General features: G+C 44.8%; 1 protein-coding gene across 1 annotated transcript in view; it reads right to left on the reverse strand.

Moving 5' to 3' along the window:
* CDK18 (cyclin dependent kinase 18) overlaps positions 1-8,160 on the reverse strand; it is a 327,716-nt gene extending 319,556 nt beyond the window's left edge. The window contains exon 1 of the mRNA XM_082245560.1: positions 8,144-8,160. The gene's annotated coding sequence lies outside the window, so the exon portion shown is untranslated. The remainder of the gene's footprint in view (positions 1-8,143) is intronic.
* Positions 8,161-22,011: the final 13,851 nt, after the last annotated feature.

The following is a 22,011-nucleotide window of genomic DNA, read 5'->3' on the forward strand; positions in this document are numbered from 1 at the left end:
GCAGAAACGCGGCCGAACGTGACCAAACGTGACCGAACGTGATGAACGTACGTTCAGCCACGTTATACGTTTTTTTTCTTCCATTCAAAATCAATGGTTCCCTATGGGAGCCTATTGATTTGAATGGAAGTCGCACCGCAAGTCGGATCAGGATGATCCGACATGCGGCGCGACTTGCACTGTGAGAATTTTGAGGGGGAACTCCACGCCAAAAATGGGAAAAAAACTGTGTGGGGGTCCCCCCCAGGTTCCAAACCAGGCCCTTCGGGTCTGGTATGAAATTTGAGGGTAGCCCCACGCCGAAAAAAAAAAAAGTGACGTCATCTGTGACATGAGGGGACGGGGCCTCCCGATGACATCATCGGGGGCCACGCCCACAATGGCTATATAACAAGCTGCAGAGACCGGAGACCGGCATAATCACCGGAGACATCGTCGGAGGAGGACCGGAGGAAGAAGAACAAGAGAAGAGCCGAGGGCAAAAGAGCAGAAGAGCGGACAGCAAAAGAGCAGAAGAGCGGACAGCAAAAGAGCAGAAGACCAGAAGACCAGCAGAGGGAGAAGACCAGAGCAGAGAAGAACAGATGAAGATATTTAATAAACTTTCCAAAACGTCTCCTGTCGTTATTTACATACACTGCCTTTTATGGGGTGAATGGGTAGGGGTACAGTGTATCCCATACCCATTCACATAGGGAGGGGGTCCGGGATCTGGGGGGCCCCCTTGTTAAAGGGGGCTTCCAGATTATGATGAGCCCCCTGCCCGCAGACCCCCACAACCACCGGCCAGGGTTGTGGGGATGAGGCCCTTGTCCTCATTAACATGGGGGCAAGGTGCTTTGAGGTGGGGGGTGCAGAGCTCCCCCTGCCCCAAAGCACCAACACCCCCCCATGTTGAGGGCATGTGGCCTGGTATGGTCCGGGGGGGGGGGGGGGCGCTCGCTCGTCCCCTCCACCTTTCTGCCCTACCGGGCTGCATGCTCGGATACGGGTCTGGTATGGATTTTGGGGGGACCCCACAACGTTTTTTCGGCATGGGGCTACCCTCAAATTCCATACCAGACCCGAAGGGCCTGGTTTGGAACCTGGGGGGGACCCCCACGCAGTTTTTTCCCATTTTTGGCGTGGAGTTCCCCCTCAAGATTCTCACAGTGCAAGTCGCGCCGCAAGTCGGATCATCCTGATCCGACTTGCGGTGCGACTTCCATTCAAATCAATAGGCTCCCATAGGGAACCATTGATTTTGAATGAAAGAAAAAAAACGTATAACGTGGCTGAACGTACGTTCATCACGTTCGGTCATGTTTGGTCACATTCGGCCGCGTTTCTGCGGTGCGACTTCCATTCAAATCAATAGGCTCCCATAGGGAACCATTGATTTTGAATGGAGGCAGAAAAAAGGCTGCTAAAAGCAACGTGGCCAAACATGCAATAATGCCAATGGAAAAAGCTACTGAAAGCACGTTTAACAGCTGCTTTTTCCCGGCGTCAGAACTAGCTTTGCAGCACGTTTTTTCTAACGTCCCGTGTACATGGAGCCTTAGTAGTGTGTGTCCCTTTAAGTGTACCTAAAATTGGTGTGCTGGGAAAAGCACAACGTGCTGTGAATGCTGGCTTACCCAAAAGGTGAGATTTTTGTGAGTGAGGTGGAGAAGGGGGAGCAGGTGTGAAATGTACCAATACATCAGAAGATTTGTGAATCCAATTACCTTGGAATATGGACTTATTTTTTGCTTTTTAGCAAGTCACTTTCTATTTATATTGTTTATATTGTATCATCATAGCACATGTCACAGATGTAAGATTTTGTTGATAAGGAATGGTTACCACATATTGACTAGGAGTTGTTTACATATCTACTTTATCATTGCTAATCTGCACACCAGAACACTTTTCCTAGCAAACCAATTTTAGGTGCACTTAAAAGGGACACACACTACTCAAAGCCACGTTAAATAACAAGCAGCGCCATACATTTCTTTTCAATTTATTTCCTGCTCATAAGAGCTTACAATCTAATCGGATTAGGCAAGCGGAACAAAAAGGTAATTACAGTGAGGGATGGAATGGATGGGGAAGTTTGCTTTGAATATTAAAAATCCTCCTTTTTTTTTTTTGTGGTGCTCAGATGTAGTGTAGTTCTGCTTTAATCTGTACAGTATATGTCAGCATTACCAAATCACAATATTATTGCTTGCTATAAATAAAATAAAAACCCCTCATATGACCTAAAAAGCCTAGGCAGTGTAGATCACATGCCTTCTGCTACTAGGAGCATTGTGGGCTTATCATGTCATTACAAACTACAGTGAATCTGTTTTACATCACACAGAACTTGTCTAAGGAACTTGCAGTAGGCTAAGAGGACTAACAACAGACAACGTTTTGCTGGACTATGGAGCAGGAAGCAGAGCATGTTTTATAAGTCTGTCCACATATGCATGTATAATTTATTTTAATTTCTTTTTTTTTACTACAGGTACTTATATAGTGCCATCAATGTATGCAGCGCTTTACACATATATTGTACATTCATACCAGTCCCTGCCTCAAGGAGCTTACAATCTAAGGTCCGAACTCACATTCATACAAACACATACTAGGGCCAATTTAGACAGGAACCATATAACTTACCAGCATGTCTTTGGAGTGTAAGAGGAAACCGGAGTACCCAGAGGAAACCCACGCAGGCACAGGGTAATTAAAAACTATATCAAGAAACAATGCTTTAACCACTTCCGGCAAACCGACGTACCTGTACGTCGGCTTGCAGAAGTGGTTGTACCGGGATGATGCCTGCAGCTGCATCAGTTTTTTACTATTTACTCGGCGTGACATCATCTTTCACAAAATACAAAAAAATTAGGCTAACTTTACTGTTTCGTTTTTTAAATGCAGTGAAATGTATTTTTTCCAAAAAAATTGCGTTTGAAAGACCAAACAATATTGCAACGACCGCCATTTTATCTCCATAGTCTTTGCTAAAAAATATATAGATAATGTTTAGGGGTTCTAAGTAGTTTTCTAGCAAAAAAATACTGATTTTAACTTGTAAACAACATGTCAGAAATAAGCTTGGTCCTTAAGTGGTTAAATACCTCAACTCACACTAAAGCCCCTTACACACACATACAGTCCGATCAGATCCGCCTGTCAGTTTTTCAGGCAGACCTGATCGGATCCTCCATGCATCTCTATGGGGCAGCGGATGTCAGCAGAGACATCTCCTCTGACACCCGCTGCCATTCAATCGGATCCTGTCCGTCAAATATGGATGGATGGAAAACCCTATTTTCCATCAGTCTGGCGGATCGGATGGGATCGGATGAGTCCGTTCTCATCCGATTCCCCCATAGAGGACAGCGGGGATCTGACAGCTCTGTCTCTGCACACAGAGCTGTCATCCGCCTACTCAGCGGGGATCGGCCAATCAATCCCCCGCTGAACAGAACGGCTCCGTTGACGGAACGGAGACATGTGAAAGGGGCCTAATACGATTTTTTAGAGAAATCTTCAAATGGGGACACATTCTAGTGACAACTGTCTAAGACAGTGGTTGACAACTTATAAGCTAAAAGAGGGACTCAAGTGCAGCCCTTGACATTGCCAATTGGCCGCACATAATTCAATATATTTAATGCTTAAGAAGACTGTCAGAAACTGCAGAACTAATAGAGGAGATGAGGGTCAGAGTGTGTGGACATGCTATATATTTGGCTGGGGGTTTGCTGGGAACATGTTACATGGGGGTTGTTAAGATCAATGCTATTACCCTAATCAATGTTCCTACTACAAACTGTTGAGGTCCAAGGGCCGCACATCATATAACAAAGGGACGCATGTGGCCCTCAGCCAGCAGGTTGGGCACCAGAGGTCTAAGGTGATATTTCCCCTCACTTCCTAATGCAGGGGTGTGAAACTCAATTTCTGCATGGGCCGCATCAGCATTATGATTGCCCTCAAAGGGCCGGTTGAATCTGTAAGACTAGATGTCCAGAGCACCCCACCCGCTCTTACGTCAGATGTCAAGAGCCCCTCCCCCCACCTTTAGAAGTTAAGAATCCCCCACCCTCCCTTACATCACAGTACACCCCCCCCCTTACCCTGTGCTGCTGCTGGGAAGAAGCTGGGGCATTGCAGGGAAGCAGAAAGTGCAGGGCCTGGAGTAGGACCAAAAGAGGGCTGGAACTCACCTGCAGATGCAAGAGAGGTGCAAGGGCCACATGAAATGGCCTGGAGGGCCAGATTTGGCCCACGGACCTTGTGTTTGACACATGTGTCCTAATGCAACTCCAAAACAGGTAGTAAAAGGAAGGACAGAGTCAGGGTTAAATAAAATGTTATTTAAAGTGATACTAAAAACACATAGTTTAATTTACATTGTCCTTTCTATTTCTGTATGTGGATGAGGGCACTGTTATTATTTTATTTAAAAAACAAAAAAACAAAATTCAAGTACCTCTTTCCTAATTAATAAACAGCTGTCCCATGTCCCAGCCCTCTTCCAACCTGTCTGCAGGGAAAACATAAGCAGGAGCAACTTCTAGTTCTCTGCTGCTGGTAACATGTTCAAAATAAAAAATAAATAAATAAAATAAACAGCCTTGGAATAAAAATAAATAATCAATATCAATAGGTTTTTTGAATTGCAATACAAATATAGATTTGAAATGAAATCTCTTTTATTTTCTGGCAATAAAATGGTGTGGGCGGATCTCTTTCAGTCACAGGCTGCGTCACGCTCCACCAGCTTGTGTCTTGGAATAACAGGGAGGTAAAGCCTCCATTATTATACATGCAATATCCCACCCCCATTGTGTTCAGCTGGTTAGTGGGCATAGAGGAGGAGGAGGGACGGCGTGGGCTGTCCTTTACCACTGTGTATACGCCCACATGTGTGACTCTATAGTCACATGGGCTGCTCGGATATGATAGGGAAGAAATACTCAACACAGAAACTCACTGATGAATGAGCATGTACAGAGTTGCCATCACTGCTGCAAAATCCCTAGCTGAATTTTAGACTTGGACAGAAGGTGGAGATAGAGAGCAGCGGGATCAACCAGGTTCTTTCAGAATACAGAAAACGAATCTCACAATGACTAAGTATGATCAGCATGTAATACAGCATTTATTGATAGTTTTTTTTATGATGTGGGTTTAGTGACACTTTAACCCTGCCCTACTCCAAAGCTTAAAAAATGTCTAACTATACACCAATCTTTCATTAGAAATAAAAAGCATATAAGCACTTTAAAATACTGCAAGTACCTAAACTCTTCACACTTTCATAAATTACAATACAACCTTCATATAAAACTGAATTTGATAAATTCAGCAAATTCCTGTCATTGATCTAAAAGACTACCATGCTAAAGCCTAGGGAAAAGCATTCATTACTCTTGCATTGCAGAGAGCAGACTGAATTGTAACATTAGAGATACACGGGGGGGATTACATCTCTTTTCTATTGGGAGATTCAACTGCATATTGACAAGTTATCTAATTGGTGTCACATTGAATTTAGTGCGCTACAAATGACATAACTGCTAACAAGTGGTTAAACCCCTCAGTAGCATAGAGATTCAATTGTGAGTTTAGTCCTAGCCATAAGAATAAAAGATGGTCATGAGGGTCAGATAGCAAGCAGATATGAATGTATACGTATAGAGCCTTGCAATATGAATTGTTTTTTTTACCTCTCTAATTTTTCCTGCTATTCTGACCACTGAAAATATAATAGAATAGTGCAAGCAGCTAACAATGTAAAAAAATAAACCCTAATAAAATTCTAGAGTTGCTTTAAGGACAGCCATACATTGACGGAAATTAATTCAACTCAGCAGGGACCGGCCGAATTTCTGGTACAATGTTTTTTTTAAAAAGGCATAATAGCAAAACTCCCATGCAGGAGATACACACAATAAATGGGCATAACAGATACAAAAGATGGCCAATCAGGTCCGTCTGTTCGTTTTTCATTCGGACCTGATCAGACAGTTTATTCTGGACCAGCGGGTGTCAATGAATTTTTTTCTGTTTACACCCATCTACCTCTGGTCCGATTCAGTCCGTTTAGAAAAAGAAATAACATAAGGAGAACAGTCCTCCTCCATGTTAATAGATCGGAGGGCAGTTGGGTGTAAACAAACAGCAGAGTTTGTTTACTTCCAGCCGTCCATAGAGCAGAGAGGCCTCTGTCCATGTTTGTTCTACAAAAGTGAACAGACATGGACCTGTAATCCACCCACTCTGCTCTGATCGGCAGACAGATCCCCTGCTGATCTCAACAGAGCCAACCACATGTGAAAGGGGTCTAAAGCCTAGTACACACACAACGATTATCGGCCGACCGATCGTCCGTCTTTTGTCCAGAGTGGTGTTTTGTTGGTTGGAATGTGCCTTGACTGCACACGAATTTTCTCGCCCGACAAAATTCTACTTCAGAAGTGATGTCATGTGTTGGTTTGTTTTCTTTGTGTTCTTTCTTGTCTGAGCATGCCCAGTCTTGCTCATTAGATTTTTCCCTGTCGAAATCTGTACTGACTGCACGAAAATCGGCCGTGTTATGACGGTGGACAAAAATTTTATAGCCTGCACACCAGATTTTTTCGGCCGAAAAGTCAGAGTCGGTTATCGGAAGCATCATACTAACAAGCCGAAAATCAGCAGATCGGTCGTCGGACGAAAATTCCCTGCCGATTTTCGAGGCGTGTGTACGAGGCTTAAGAGCTTAATGCGCACACACACAGTACAGACTGGTCTCTGATGGGTTCATGCACATACTCTTTGTTTTGGAGGGGCATCTTGCTGCTGATACATGTGATGTGTGTGTGCTGGGGGAAGGATACAGGGGAAAGACCAATGTGTGTCTTAAAACACAGACACCACCCTGGACCTAACAATGGCAAGTAATAAGAAACCTTACTTCCACAGTGGAGGGAGGGGCGCAGAGAATGCTGTTGAACTGGGCTTTATACCGAAGTCCGAATTTCCAGACTGTACAAACATATATCTGATGTGAGAATGAAGTGTATTGTCAGAACGAAAGCATGCATTGCAGCAGAACACTGATGTAAATGGCCACAGTTTGAAGTTTTAATCAAGCAAAGTACCGTTCAAAAGAAATCAGCTCTACTGCGCTGTCTTTTAGCTAACCCATCATGCTCTGAGAATCCTATGTCAAGTATTTAAGGTTTATTTTTAAAACAACTGTAAACACAGCAAACAAAAAAAAAACATACAGGTTAAAAAAAGTAAATACTGAAAAAAGCTAACATAAAACTAACCCAAAATCATTCTACTTTCCCTTTAATCTATAAGACTGTCTGAGTTATTGGAAGAAACCGCTATTACTAAGCCCACCTCTTTGTGCTCAGTATCTAGTACACAAATCCTATGTAAATCCCCGTGATGATTAAATCAGCCTTACATGAGTGTAGCCAGCTGCTTTGATTCCCACTTACTTATACAGCTGCTGTAGTTAATTAGTAATGAAATACGTAGGGGCATAAAGTATATACCAGATTGTACAAGGCTTTGAGTATCAAAAGAGTTCATCCTAACTACTGCACCAGGTGTATTACGTTTAATCTTTCTAAATATGCTTTCTGCAGCACCACACAGAAACACAACCCTGACAGAAATCAAAAGGCGCTAAACCACCCACATAGTTTTATTTATATAGTGTGAAAAGGAAAATGACCCTGATTTTTATTGTCTGCCTACAGCCTGCATTTTACGATAATAAGTTCACATTGAGAGATATGTTGTTTGTGATGATGAAGAAAGAAAGCACTGTTTTAATTTAACGCTTTTTCCTGACTGTCTTTTGCTACATGCCCTAAGGTGGATATGTTTGCTGTATGCCCTTTACGGTTCAGGTCTCTGGATCCCCTACTTCCTCCTTGTTAAACCAACTCAAAAGAACATTAGAGTATGGTTGTCAGCGGAGAAAGTGTTAATGTCCTGCTGTACTGCAGAAGCACACAGCAGGGAGAGCTAAGCCAGCTTCTGCCACACACATAACAGCCAGTCTCCTGGTTAGCTGCTGACATGAGCGATTGATCTACCCCAGAGCTGACACAAAAACACAACAGGCTGTAATGAATACAAAAGATAATTATAACCACGTTGCTATTACCTCGATCAGAAAGTACAGCAACATTTTCACCATTTTTGCTGCAGTTAAAGCAAATCTAAACCCAAAACCAAAAATCGAATATATCACAGTTTACCAATCATTAGATGTGGTGGCTGATTTAGTTGTTTTTAGGCTTTTTTCCCCTTCATTGTCACCTGGCAATCTGGCTGGTAACATACTTAATGTCTAAGCCCCCATTCACACTGGTGCAATTTGTCATGTGGTTTGACAGTTCCAAATCGCATTAAAAATCCACCCCATTGTCAGAAATGGAACCGTTCAAATGGCCGCAACTCATGTTGCAGCGACTATCAAAAAGGTTCCTGCACTACTTTTTTTCTGATTTCCTTGCGACTTCTGACTTCATTGCAATTCTGTTAAACAAAGTTGTAAGCTGCAATGAAATTGTAGGTGCAAATCGCACGGATCTGCGGCTTTGAAATTACGCTGAAATAGCATAATTTCCAAGCCGCACCAAAGTGTGAACTAGGGATTAGGGTGTCTCCTTATCTATGAAGGAGCAACGGAGGCACCCTTATACAGTAGTATTGTCTGGATAGGATAGTGTAACATAGACTAGAATATTTAGATTTACATACTAACAAATTAAAAGGAATTGTAAAGTCAGAAGTTTTTTTTTTATCTTAATGCATATTAAGATAAAAAGCATACTGCATGCAGCAACCCCCCTCAGCCCCCCTAATACTTACCTGAGCTCCACCTCTATACAGCAATGTCCACGAGTGCCTCAGCCATCTGGAACTCTCTCTCTCTCCTGATTAGCTGGGACACAGCAGCGGCGCCATTGGCTCCCGCTGCTGTCAATCAAATTCATTTAGCAAATCAGGAGAGAAAGGAGGCTGGGCCGAACAGCAGCTCCATGTTAAATGGATACACGGAGTTGCAGCTCGGCTCGGGTGCCCTAATAGCAAGCTGCTTGCTGTGGGGGCACTCAACAGAAGAGAGGGGCCAGGAGCTCCAGCCAGGGACCCGAGAAGAAGAGGATCAGGGTTGTCCTGTGCAAAACTAACTGCACAGAGCAGGTATATATAACATGTTTATAACATGTTTAACATGTTTATTTTATTAGAAAAAAAAAGAAAACTTTACAATCACTTTAAAATGTAACAAAACAGATTAAAAAAAAAAAAAAGTGTAACAAAAGTATTTTAAAAAAGTGACTAAAGGCAAAAATTGGATTTTTGTCTTATCCATTTCTCAGATGTTCATTGATGGACACAGCTCCAGATTTTCTTGACCACTGGGTTATGCTGCCCCCTACAGGAGTATGACACTAGACAGGAAAAAGCTTTACCATGCCTATGGGGCACTCCCAGGGGGGTATACTCCCACTTCCTGCTATAGGAATTCAGTTTTGTTGCAAGCAGTGTCAGAAGAAAAATAACCCAACTCAATAGAGGGGTGGGTGCTGTGTCCTTCAATGAATATCAGAGAAAAAGGATTTTACAGTAAGACAAAAATCCAATTTTCTCTTTCATTCATTGACGGACGCAGCTCCAGAACCTTCTTGACCATTGGGACGTCCCAACCAGCAAAATGAGGGGTGGGAAAACACAGCAGAAAAAAATCCCAAAGACTAAAGCTAGCCAACCAGGTAACATGGAGCTCAACCAGAAACAAATGGAGCTCACCTGAAAAAAACAATACACCCTCAAAGAGGACCAAGTTCTCTCAAATAACGACCTGCAAAACCTTGAGGCCAAAAGCAGCATCTGCAGATGCCAATACATTTTGTGAAAGTGTGCACAGACGACCAGGTGGCCGCCTTGCAAACCTGCATCACTGACGCCTGATGGCGGAAGGCCCAGGAAGCACTAAGCGCCCACGTAGAATGCGCTTAACAGGGAAAAGAGGGACCTGACCCTTGAGCGAATAGGCCTGCACTACCATCTGACTGATCCATCTGGAAATGGTCACGGCAGACGCGGCCAACCCTTTGCAATGTCCATCCGGAAACACAAAAAGTGAGTCTGATTTCCTAAACAACTCGGTTGCCGCTAGGTACACCCTGATCCCCAGCCACACATCCAGAGAGTACAAGGCAAGCTCCTTAGGATTCTTAGAACACAGGGAAGGCAACACAATGTCTTCATTCAAATGGAAACCAGAGACAATCTTAGGAAGGAACAAATGACAAGGGCGAAGCACCACTTTATCTCTGTGAACCACCAGAGAAGGTGAACGACAAGAAAAGGCTGCCAGCTCGGACACCCTGCGTGCGGAAGTAATTGCCACCAAGAAGGCTACGTTCTGGGACAATGTGAGCAGAGGAATCTCACAAATATTTTCAAAAGGCCGTTTCTGAGAAACCAAAAGTACCAAATTGAGGCCACACAGGTGGAGCCAAGTGGCGAACTCCCTGAACAAGTAATGCGTAGCCAAAAGATATTGAAAGAAAGAAAATCGCCAAGGCCGAAACCTGGTCCTTGATGGTACCCAGGGCTTGGCACTGTTCCACACCTCTTTAGAGGAATGCCAAAATGCGAGCCACTGAAAAAGAACAGGGAGAAACCCCCAAAGACTCACACCAAGCAATGCATGCTTTCCAATCTCGATGGTAAATCTTCCTAGAGGTATATTCCCTAGCCTTTAACAGTGTGGGAATCACAGAGTCCGACAATCCCCTACCCTTCAGCACCTGGCTTTCAACAGCCAAGCCGTTAAAGCCAGCGACTGTGAAGCAGGATGGAAGATCAGCCCTTGGGCCAGCAGGTCTTCTATGAGATGGAGTCACCAAGGGACATCGGCGACCAGCCGTACTAGATCCACATACCAAAACCTGCGAGGTCAGTCTGGGGCCACAAAGATGACCAGAATTGCTTCTGCCTCGATCCTCTGTAGAAGTCTAGGCAGAAGTTTGAGAGGGGGAAAGGCGTATCTTAGATGGTACTGGCCGCAAGGAGCCACCAGTGCGTCCGTGGCATCAGCTAGAGTATCTCGAGATCTGGCCACGAATCTCCGCACCTTCCTGTTGAAACAAGAGGCCAATAAGTCCACCTCGGGAGTTCCCCACTGGAGACACAGCTGGTGAATTACCTCCGAATAAAGAGACCACTCCCGAAGGTCTAAGGCCTGTCGACTTAGGTAATCTGCTTGCCAATTGTCCACCCCCCGGAATAGGCACAGCAGAGAGAGCTGAAATGAAACGTTCCGCCCACCTTAGGATGCCGGCTACTTCTCGAGCCGCAGTGACACTTTTTGACCCCTTGGTGATTGACATATGCCACGGCTGTGGCATTGTCCGACTGAATCAGTACCGGACACCCCTGAAGATGATCCGTCCAATGGACCAAATAAGTCTGATCGCCTGAAGTTCCAGTACATTGATTGGTAGTCTGGACTCCTCCAGAGTCCAGACCCCCTGAGCACGATCTGTGCCCAAAACACCTCCCCACACAGACAAGCTGGCATCCATGGTGACCACCATCCAGTACAGGGGAAGGAAGGATTTTCCCTGTAGAAGAGCCAGAGAGCAAAATCACCAGATCAGGGACCCTCTCGTACCCCGACTCAGCAGGATCACATTGTCTAGAGACTGTGGATTCTTGTCCCACTTGGCAAGAATCTCTCTCTGCAGAGGTCTAGTGTGGAACTGTGCAAACGGAACCGCCTTGAAGGTAGACACCACCAGGCCCAGCACCCGCATGAAAGTCCTGAGAGACAACAGAAGTAGAATAGCATCCTGCAGCTTCTGGAGCTTGTCCAGTGTAAGAAAAAACCACCCTGGCTGAGGCGAGTCCAGAGTCAAACCTAGATAGTCCAACTTGTGGGATGGAACCAGAGCAGACTTCTGGAAGTTTAAATTCCAACCAAACTCCTGTAGAGTCCACACAGTGATGTCCAGGTTGTCCTGTAGAGCAGTCGGAGACTCTGCTCGCAGAAGAAGATCATCCAGGTACCCCAGCACCGCAATACCCCATTGTTGCAACAATGCTAGCACCGGGGGCCAACACTTTTGTGAACAGCTAAAGCGAGACCAAAGGGTAACGCCATGAATTGAGCATGCTCCTCGCTCACGGCAAGCCAAGGAAACGCTGATGACCGGCATATTATTGAATATGAAGGTAAGCGTCCTTGATGTGGGAATGCCGCTACTGTATGAATGGACCCCATTCAGAACTTCTGTACCCGCACAAGTGGTTCAAAGCCACAGGAGACATTTGGCGAACCAAAGTATTGGCTTTCCCGTCAAAGGGGTCTTTAAAAGCTGGAGACTCCTCCACCGGAATTAAAGTGGAGTTATTCGGCCTGAAACCCTGAGAATCCACCACAGGTGGGACTGTCCACTTTTTTAAAATAGGGACTCTTCAAAGGGATAACGTCTCGCAAAAACGCTTAGGCAACGACATAATGCGTTTAGGTCACTGATTTGCGACAATTTTGTCAAGTAGGCAGAAAAAGGGGACACCTTTTGCCACTTTTGGGGAGCTGCGGGTACCAAAGGAGACCGGCACCTCAGACGCAGCGGCAGCTGCATACTCCCAATTTTAAAGTTGCCCGCACGGATACAATCAGTGCACCCACCAGCGCTATTGCAATCGTGGCTGCAGTAGAAGAGGAATCATCCTCACTATCAGAGCACACGAAGTGTGTGGACGCAGACCCAGTAGAGTCGCAACAAACTAAGCTCACCCTGAAAAATACCAATCAGGATTGTTGCATAAACACAAAACAGGCAGGTGAGGGTCGCCGACTACGATCCCGCAGGGGGACGCTGATTTAGGGCCCACGAATGGACCACCTACTGGACCCGGCTAATAACCAAAAAGAGGGTCTATGGAGCCCCTCCATAGAGGCCCACAAGAAAATAATTTTGGTGGGGGCCCGGCCGTATAGAAGCGGGCCACAGGACACCCTCCCCTCCCCGGAGGCGTCCCACACGGCCGCAAGGCCCAGTAGGCCGAAATCAGTTTGGCCTAATAGGCCGCAAGCCACGGCCTAAATTTCTGAGGGCGCCCTGCCATCTAGGCGTAAAGCCCGCCGGAGCCGACCACCCAGGAAAAACAGGGGAGAGGGCGGATGCCCAAACGGAGGGTGGTGGCTTCAGCCACCTCACTGGGGCCTCCCCAAATAGCGTCCAGCCTGTAGGTCACAGAGCCACAGCCTAAATTTTAGGTCAGGATCAGCAGCGTGCGGCGCAGACCCACGGATGTGAAGTTATCCATTCCCCAAGCCTAACAACAGCCAGAAGTCCTTAGGTCACTAACCCCACCAGGGTGATGAAGGGCCCTGTGATAACCCCCGGTGTGCGCCCGGAGAAACCGGTTAGCAGCATCCCCAAAGGAAGCCCCCCTTCAGAGCATATGGCAAAAACCAGCTCAGAACCTCCAGAGGGAGGGGTACGGAAGAACCACAGTGACCCTATAGGGGCTAGGGAGACTGAGGGGTACCTGGAGGTCCCAGAGTCCCAGGGAGGGGCCCAGGTCCACCCCAAAACCTGCAAGGGGGAGGGGGAGCACTACTTACCATACCGTGAAACCCGGTGGGCACCACTGCATGTAGACCACCACACAGTCAGAATGGGGGTCCTGTGATGTGAGCCAGAGGCACGCTGTGACTCTGGCTGCGACCAGGTCATGTGCGTCCTCGCGAGACGTTTAACTCGCCAGCCAGCCCAGTTGGGCTATGTCGCGGCCGACCTAGCGCCTAGCTGAGGTCGGGTCGCCCTCCCTGGCCGAACTGGGGAGACCATAAGGATCTAATATATCCAGTCTGTCACCCAGTCCAGCAGTTAATTGTAGTTCTTACAGGAACAAAAAATAATAAAAGAGGACAAAAATTAGTTTAAAAAGGTAAAAATTCTAGGACCAGAGATCCCAGCAAGGGACTAGGTCCTTACTCCTGACTAGGCAGAGAAAAACTGCATGCCTAAAGCAGGCCCCACTTTTTCCTGCCTAGTGTCCTACTCCTGTAGGGGGCAGCATAACCCACTGGTCAAGAAGATTCTGGAGTTGTGTCCGTCAATGAACGAAAGAGAAACTTTTTCTTCTAGTTTTGGATAGAGTGGAGAGGGATCAGAACCCCCGTCATGTTTTTATTGTGGTCTCGGCCTCCTTTAGGGAATCTTCACCCTCTCTATTTGCCCTGTTTATCGTATTATTCAAAGTGAAAGCAAAGGAAAATCTAAAATTTTAGGTTGACACCGGAAAACTAAAAGGAGGGAAAATCTTCCAATAGGGTTTTGAAAAATGTCTTGGGGACAATTACAAGTAAATGCATAAGTATATACAGACACTTGGGCAAGAGCACCATTATAATCAAATTAATCTGACCAACTAAAATGGACGTTTAGCCTATAAAGTCAATTTATGTTGCACAAATTTCAGTAAAGGGGTTACATTAGCCTTTAAAGCAGTAGAGTGTGTTATTATTATGATCCCTAAATATTTAAAAGAAGAGACCCCCTTTAAGTGGAGATGCTGGAATGCCAGGGTCCGATAACTGGGGATGGAGTGGCATTAAAGCTGACTTCTGCCAGTTTATTCGGAGACCAGAAAAGGTGCCATATCAGTCAATGAAGCCGTGGCATCTGGCATGTAAAAAATAATGTCATCTGCATATAGTCCAAGTTTGTCAGTGGTGTTCCCTTTTGTGATACCTGGAAATAGGGGGGATTGGCTAAATCGTAAGGGCAAGGGTTGCATCGCTATAGCAAACAAAAGTGGGGACAACAGACACCCTTGTCTTGTACCCCAATATAAAGTCAACAATAGAGATAGTGTACCATTCACTAGTGAATTGGATGTGGAGTGGGCATAAAAAATGGAAACCCAATGCCTAAGAATCTCTCCAAAGACAAAGCTTTGTAACGCTACTTGTAAAAAAGGCCACTCATGGTGTCTCCAAGAATGCAACGGGAGCGGATGTGTGAGAGCTGAGCTCTATTGCCTACTTTTATCAATGATTCTGGAGCAAACTTTGGTACAGACACCATTTTTTTACTCTGGGGGTCTTATCGACCGGTGGACAGTGGCGGACGGGAACACGCAGAACATGAAAGAAGAAAATGGTCACACACCACCACGGAATCCAATGTAGAAAAGTTCCTTTATTCACATAAGTGATACAAGGTACAGCAGGGTAGGACAGTTGCCCTTATTTGGCAACTGTGATTTTGACTCCTCTCTTCTGGGAGGAGGGAGGTCTTCCAAGTTTGACTGTTAAATTTTGAATGCAACTAAGGATGGTGCCCCCAAAACCCTCTATGGAGATTTCTTCAAAGCTCCTTGTGGACTTACCTTTAGTGTCTTTAACCTCCAGATTCGTTTCACCATGTTACTGTTTGGGTACCAAGCAAATCACAATTGGGGTGATTTTGCAGGGTGGGAATGTTTTGCCTGGTTTTTCTTTTTCTCTATTTTGTGTTTTGGTTCTTTGTTTTTTGTGTGGTACGTACAGATCTGAAATGTCTGCTCTGTGGTACATGTAAAACAACTCTGTGCTGTTATCCCCGCCGGGATCATTCCGGGGTGCAAGTAGGAGATTTGAAGTCAATTTATATTGTGCCATGTATATATGGTTCCTGTGACGCTGATTTCCTGGAACGTCCGAGGACTAAATGCTAAAATGAAGTGCACACTAGTATTTAATTACCTCAAAACATACCAGCCCCATATTGGTATTGGATAGGGAGCAAAATCTTGAGTCTTAAAAAAACCTGGGTGGGCCATTACTACCATGCAACTTACTCTACCAATGCGGGGGGGGGGGGGGGTCAGTATATTGATCCAGAAAAATCATAATTTTCACCTAATAGATCTCCCTCTGGACTCCGAGGGTAAATACACTGCCCCAAAAAAAAGTCGCCACCTGGAATTAACTAAGCAACTAACTAAACTAAGCATGAAGTAACTAACTATCCTATTGGATAATTACTGCATGTGCCCAAAGAATGAGGTCAGCTGACTACTTGAATATACTGAATGACCAAGTTATTCCATGAATGGATTTTTTTCTTCCCTGATGGTACGGGTATATGCCAAGATGACAATGCCAGGATTCATCAGGCTCAAATTGTGAAAGTGGTTCAGGGAGCATGAGACATCATTTTCACACATGGATAGGCCACCACAGAGTCAAGAACTTAACCCCATTGAGAATCTTTGGGATGTGCTGGAGAAGGATTTGTGCAGTGGTATGACTCTCCCATCATTTGGTGAAAAATAAATGCAACACTGGACGGAAATAAATCTTGTGACATTGCAGAAGCTTATGGAAACAATGCCATAGCGAATGCATGCCGTAATCAAAGCTAAAGGCAGTCCAACTAAATATTAGAGTGTGTGACCTTTTTTTTGGTGGCAAATTTTTTTTTGGCAGGGCAGTGTATGTAATTATGCATGCTGTCATTGATACGGTGGAGATGGTTTTAGTGGGGCTTTATTTACCTCCTCCGGCTAGTGTTTCCATGCTAGCAAAAGTAATCCAGATTGTAGCTCGTTGTCCCACTGAAAATGTTATACTTGCTGGGGATTTAATTATACCCCCCTGTCCATGTTTGGAAAGGCTAACACCGGATGTCACCACTAAGTCTACCCTTTCCAAATGGGCAGATTCCTTTGACCTTTATCATTTATGGCGATGGAAACACCCAACGGAACAAGGATTTACTTATCACTCGGTCACCTATGGGACTTTTTCCTGTATAGACCTCTTGTACACAAGTGTGGCAATGCTCCCAGCCATACGAGAAGTGTCCATCCTCCTGCGAGGAATTTCAGATCATGCACCAATGCTTCCAACTCATTGTGGCGGCACAAACTGTGGCAACTATCCAGATATTGGATTTTGAACGAGAAGGTTGAACCCCAAATGGTTAGTGCTATCTCGGACTACTGGGTACGCAACCTTGAGATGGCCTCCCCTGATATTGTCTGGGATGCCTTCAAGGCTTTTACTAGGGGGCAGTGCATGTTTCATATCAATGGGGCCAGATGAGACTCCCAGGCTTCTCTGATTATGGCAAAATCATGGGCCCAAGAACTTGAGGGTCGGTATGTTGAGGATGGTCTACCAGGATATGCTTCTAGTCTATAGAGAGGTCTCTTTACTTAGAGTGGAAGCCTCCCATAAGATCCCTTTACACCAGTCCCAGAGAGTGTTTGATCAAGGAGACAAGACGAGTAAGCTCTCTAAGGATCAAACTCCCTCTGCTCATATTGAGGATATACAGGGAGATGGGGGGGGGGGGCAAATACAGAGGGATCCTGACCAGATTAATGCTAGTTTTGCATCATATTACCAGCAGTTGTACACCTCTACAGCCCAATTTTCCATGGCACAGCTGAATCAATATCTGGATGAGATAGACTTCCCGGTACTTAGCGATAATGCCTGCCAGCGCTTAGACGCCCCCATATCACCAGATGGGATTAATTGAGCACTGATATCTATGTTAGCGGGTAAGATCCCAGGGGTGGATGGCCTTCCGGCTGAATTTTATAAAACTCATGCTGACCTTCTCCTTCCGCATTATGAGACACTCAATGTGGCGCTCACTGATAACCGGCTCTCTTCCTCCATGTCTGAGGCAGTCATAGTGGTGGTCCCCAAACCAGGGAAAATCCAGTTCTCTGCTCTTCCTACTGCCTGATCTCTTTACTAAATATGCTAAAATTCTGTCTAAATTCCTGGCCAATCGACTAAACTTGGTCATTCTTACTATAGTACATGGAGATCAGTCAGGTAAAGGAACAGACATTAACCTCCGACGACTTTATACTGTTATTGCCAAGTCTGACTCGGGCCCTAGCTCAGGAGTGGTGGCCTCTCTGGACGCAAAGAAGGCCTTTGACTCTGTGGAGTGGGGGTATCTCTGGCTTGTCCTGCAAAACTTTGGGATTGTGCCTAAATTTACAGATTGGGTCAAACTCCTCTATGCACACCCTGTAGCCAGTGTGCGCACTAACGGATTACTTTCCCCTTTTTTCCCACTGTTTAGAGGGACAAGGCTGGGCTGCCCACTTTCGCCAGGTTTGTTCACACTGGCTGTTGAACCAATGGCGAACCGTCTACCTGGGGCGGGAGAGGTAGTAGGTATAACAGTGGGCTTTATCATAAAAATGTATCCCTGTATGCGGACGACGCTCTGTTGTTCCTGCAAGATACTGGTCCGTCCTTGGGTACAGCTTTAACTCCTATTGACACATTCGGGGAATTCTCAGGTATACGTATTAACTGGGACAAATCAGTTCTGTTTCCACTAGCACAAGGGCCCCTGAACCCGCCGGGAAATTTGCCACTATCAGTAGTTAGCCAGTTTAAATATTTGGGAATTCAGATCTCCCGTGATCTTACCACCTTTTTAGCCACTAACCTCCAACCGGTGGTGACCCAAATTGCCCATAGATGTAGGATATGGAAGTCTCTTCCTCTGACCCCAGTAGGTTTAGTGAATCTAATAAAGATGACCTTTCTGCCGAAATTCCTCTATGTGTTTAGAAACACCCTAGTTTTGATCATTAAGGTCTTCTTTGATAAAATGGACCAACTCCTTACTCGGGATAGGGTCTCCCGACTGGCGAGGCCCAGCTTGGCCCAGCTTGCAGCTCCCTATACCTCAAGGCGGATTAGCCCTTCCTTTAAATACTTTTACTGGGCAGCGGTTCTTGTGACTGTGAGGTGGTGGTTTGGTCAACTGAGAGGGATCCCGGTGGTTAATTCTGAAGCGGCGCTGTTCGGTTCCTATGCCAAGCTGAGTAATGTGCTTTTTCATGGCCAAAAGTCTAACCCTGGCATAACAAATCCAATGTCTATCACTGTTAGAGTTTGGCAGCAGATGTCCAAGTATATTGGGGAACCCAATAGCTATTCGCCTTTCACTCGCTATGGGTAATCCATCTCTCCCACACTTGATGTCTGTTCCAGATCCTGTAATATGGGATAGATTTGGTATCACCACCCATTTAAAGACGGTTCCCCATTGACTTTTGACCAGTTGAAGCATGAATTTAAGTTGCCCAATCGACTGTTCTTTAGATATCTGCAGCTGCGCCATGCTGCGCCATTTTCAAACCTGGTCACACTTGAGTCACACTCAGCTGAGCACTTCTTGATCTCTAAAAATGTGGATAGGATCCATTCCGCTCTCTATCTCTGACTCAATTATATCAGACGTGGCAAAAGGACATTCCAGGCCTAATTGCTGAGGAATGGAAGGAGGATATACAAAAAAATATTCCTATGATGATTTCAGCAAGGGATAGGTTTATCCAATTGGAAGTTTTGCATCGTGCATGTTATACCCTGCAGCGACTATCTGCTATATACCCTGGGGTCCATCAGGCTTGCTCTAGGTGTGGAACAGAGGTGGGCACATTTATGGTGCTTTTCATCTGCATGGAACCGAACTGTTCGGCTCGCTTTTGCGCTTCTCCACTGCATGGTACCGCATGGTACGGTGTTGGATCGGTTCGGTACGGTACGCGGTCGCTTTTCCACTACATGGAACTGAACGGTACGGCTCACTTAACCTCCCTGGCGCTATGATTCTGTCAGGAATTCTGTTCCAAAAGCGGTACAATTCTTTTCATGGAAATTTGGCGTTATGTATTATAGTAATTACTGACTTAAACCTGACCAAAACAAGTCTCTAGTAGACATCCCAGATGTGATAAATTTAAAACACAAACAAGTGAATTATAATCGAATCAATAATATTATTTTATTATTTAATATATAATATATATAATAAAATTATATTATTGACTAGATTATAATTTGTGCGTTATATATTATATATATATGTGTGTATATATATATATATATATATATATATATGTGTATATAGATATATATATATATATGTGTGTGTGTGTATATATATTATGAATTATAATCGAATCAATAATATAATTAGTATATTAGTAATATATTATTATTAATATATTAATATATATTAGTAATATAATATATTAGTGGAAAAGCAAACCATACCAAACCATACCGAACCGTTCCAACACCGTACCATGCGGTACCATGCAGTGGCAAACCAAACCGAGCCAAGCAGGGCCGAGTGGAGCCGAGCCGGTACTTGCAGTGGAAAAGTGCCATTATACATATGGTCTGGTCCTGCCCTATCCTCCAGCCCTATTGGCAGGGGGTTGGTGGAGGAGCTGGGTGTTTTCGTGCAACAACGGGTCCCTCTGGAGCCTGCCTTTTTATTACTTGGGGTGGGTTCAAAGTTGGAGGTTTCCTTCCATCAATGGTGCTTTCTTTTCTATGCAACGTTTTATGCACGGAAACTTATCCTACTTAAATGGAAGACATCTGTGGCCCACACGGTTGGGCAGTGGAGAGAGTTAGTGAACCAGGTGCTGCCCCTTTACAAACTGACATATATGGGTCGGAGCTACCCGAAAAAGTTTTAAAAAAATTTATTACCAGGTCTGGCCTTACCCCCCCCCCCCCCTCCCCTTCCTACACTTTTCATTCCATTCCCCTTTCTCTCCTTGGATCTGGTACCTATTCCTCCGTCTTCCCTACTAGCGAAGTTTTCAACAAATAACATGAAGCTCCTGAACTGATTAACTTGCATTCTGAATATAGAGTAATGTGCTAAGCCACTTAGTTTTCCATGAGCACTGTTCCTTTAGGCTATATACAATACTGTTTGGATATGTCTTTGTCAAGAAGAGTAACATGTTCTTCTGAGAGACTAGGGAAGACCAGGTCTGAATAGGTAGTGCTCAATGTCATTAAAAGTGCAATGTAACGTGGACATAAACATATCCCTATAAAATGCATGAAAACTGTCTACAATTGATGGACTGTTATTCCATCTGCATTCCTAACCTTTGTAATCGCTATACTTGGGAACTGCTGCTTAGCTAAGTATGCTAACAATTTGCTAGACTGGTTCCCTTGCAGTTGTTTTGGTGGTAAAAAAAATAGTTTACCTTTAGCACTGGATACAATCAAGACAGACTCTCCCAATGCATATGTTTACTAACAGGGGTGTTTAAAGTGAATGTGGAAAAAGAGCCTTGGACAATGTCTCTTGCTTCTGCCTAGAGGCCTTTTTAATGAAGGAGATAGAAGCCCCTTATTGCAAATAAGCCTTAAAGTATAACTAAAAGGTAAAACTTTTTTTGGCTTTGGACAAAGTGGAGAGGAATTAGAGCACCTGCCAAATGTATTGCTGTCTGTGCCCTTATTAAGGATATTCACCCTTTCGATTTGTCCTGTTTACCATTATCATTGAAAGTGAAAGTAAAAGAAAACCACAAATTTTGGGTTGTCCCCAGAAAAGTAACAGAGGGGAAATCTTCCAATGGGGACACTAGTTCTGGTGACCTGGGGGTCCCCAATAAATTCCTTTAATTTGCAGAGATATCCTCTCACTTCCTATTTGGCTATGGGAAAGGAAGTGAAGGGAAATCTTTGCAATGGGACAGAGATAGCAAAAAAAAATCTGACAGAGCTTGTAACACCCCCTTGTTCTATCCAAAATGAAAAACAAAAAAGGTTTTGCCCATAGTTCTACTTTAAGGGTGGTGGGTCCACATGTGCCTCCAGGAACACTGTAAGGCCTCTTTCACACGGAGCGGACTGTATTGCGATCCGCTCCGGCACTTTTTTTTACGGACACGGATGACACTTGTGTCATCCGGTCCGTATGTCCGCATATCATCCCATCCGTTTGCGGATGATATACGGACATAATGTATGTCTATGGGATTGCGGATGTCAGCGGATGACACCGCTGACATCCGATTTTGTGTCCTTTCTGTTTTTTAAACGGAAGAAAAAATGGGGTTCTGTTCCAAAAAACTGAACAGAACTTAAAGTACGCAAATCGGATGTCAGCGGATGGTCATCCGCTGACATCTGCAATCCCATTGACATGC

The sequence above is a fragment of the Pelophylax lessonae genome (assembly GCF_965119305.1).
Source record: "Pelophylax lessonae genome assembly, chromosome: 2".
Lineage (NCBI taxonomy): Eukaryota > Metazoa > Chordata > Amphibia > Anura > Ranidae > Pelophylax > Pelophylax lessonae.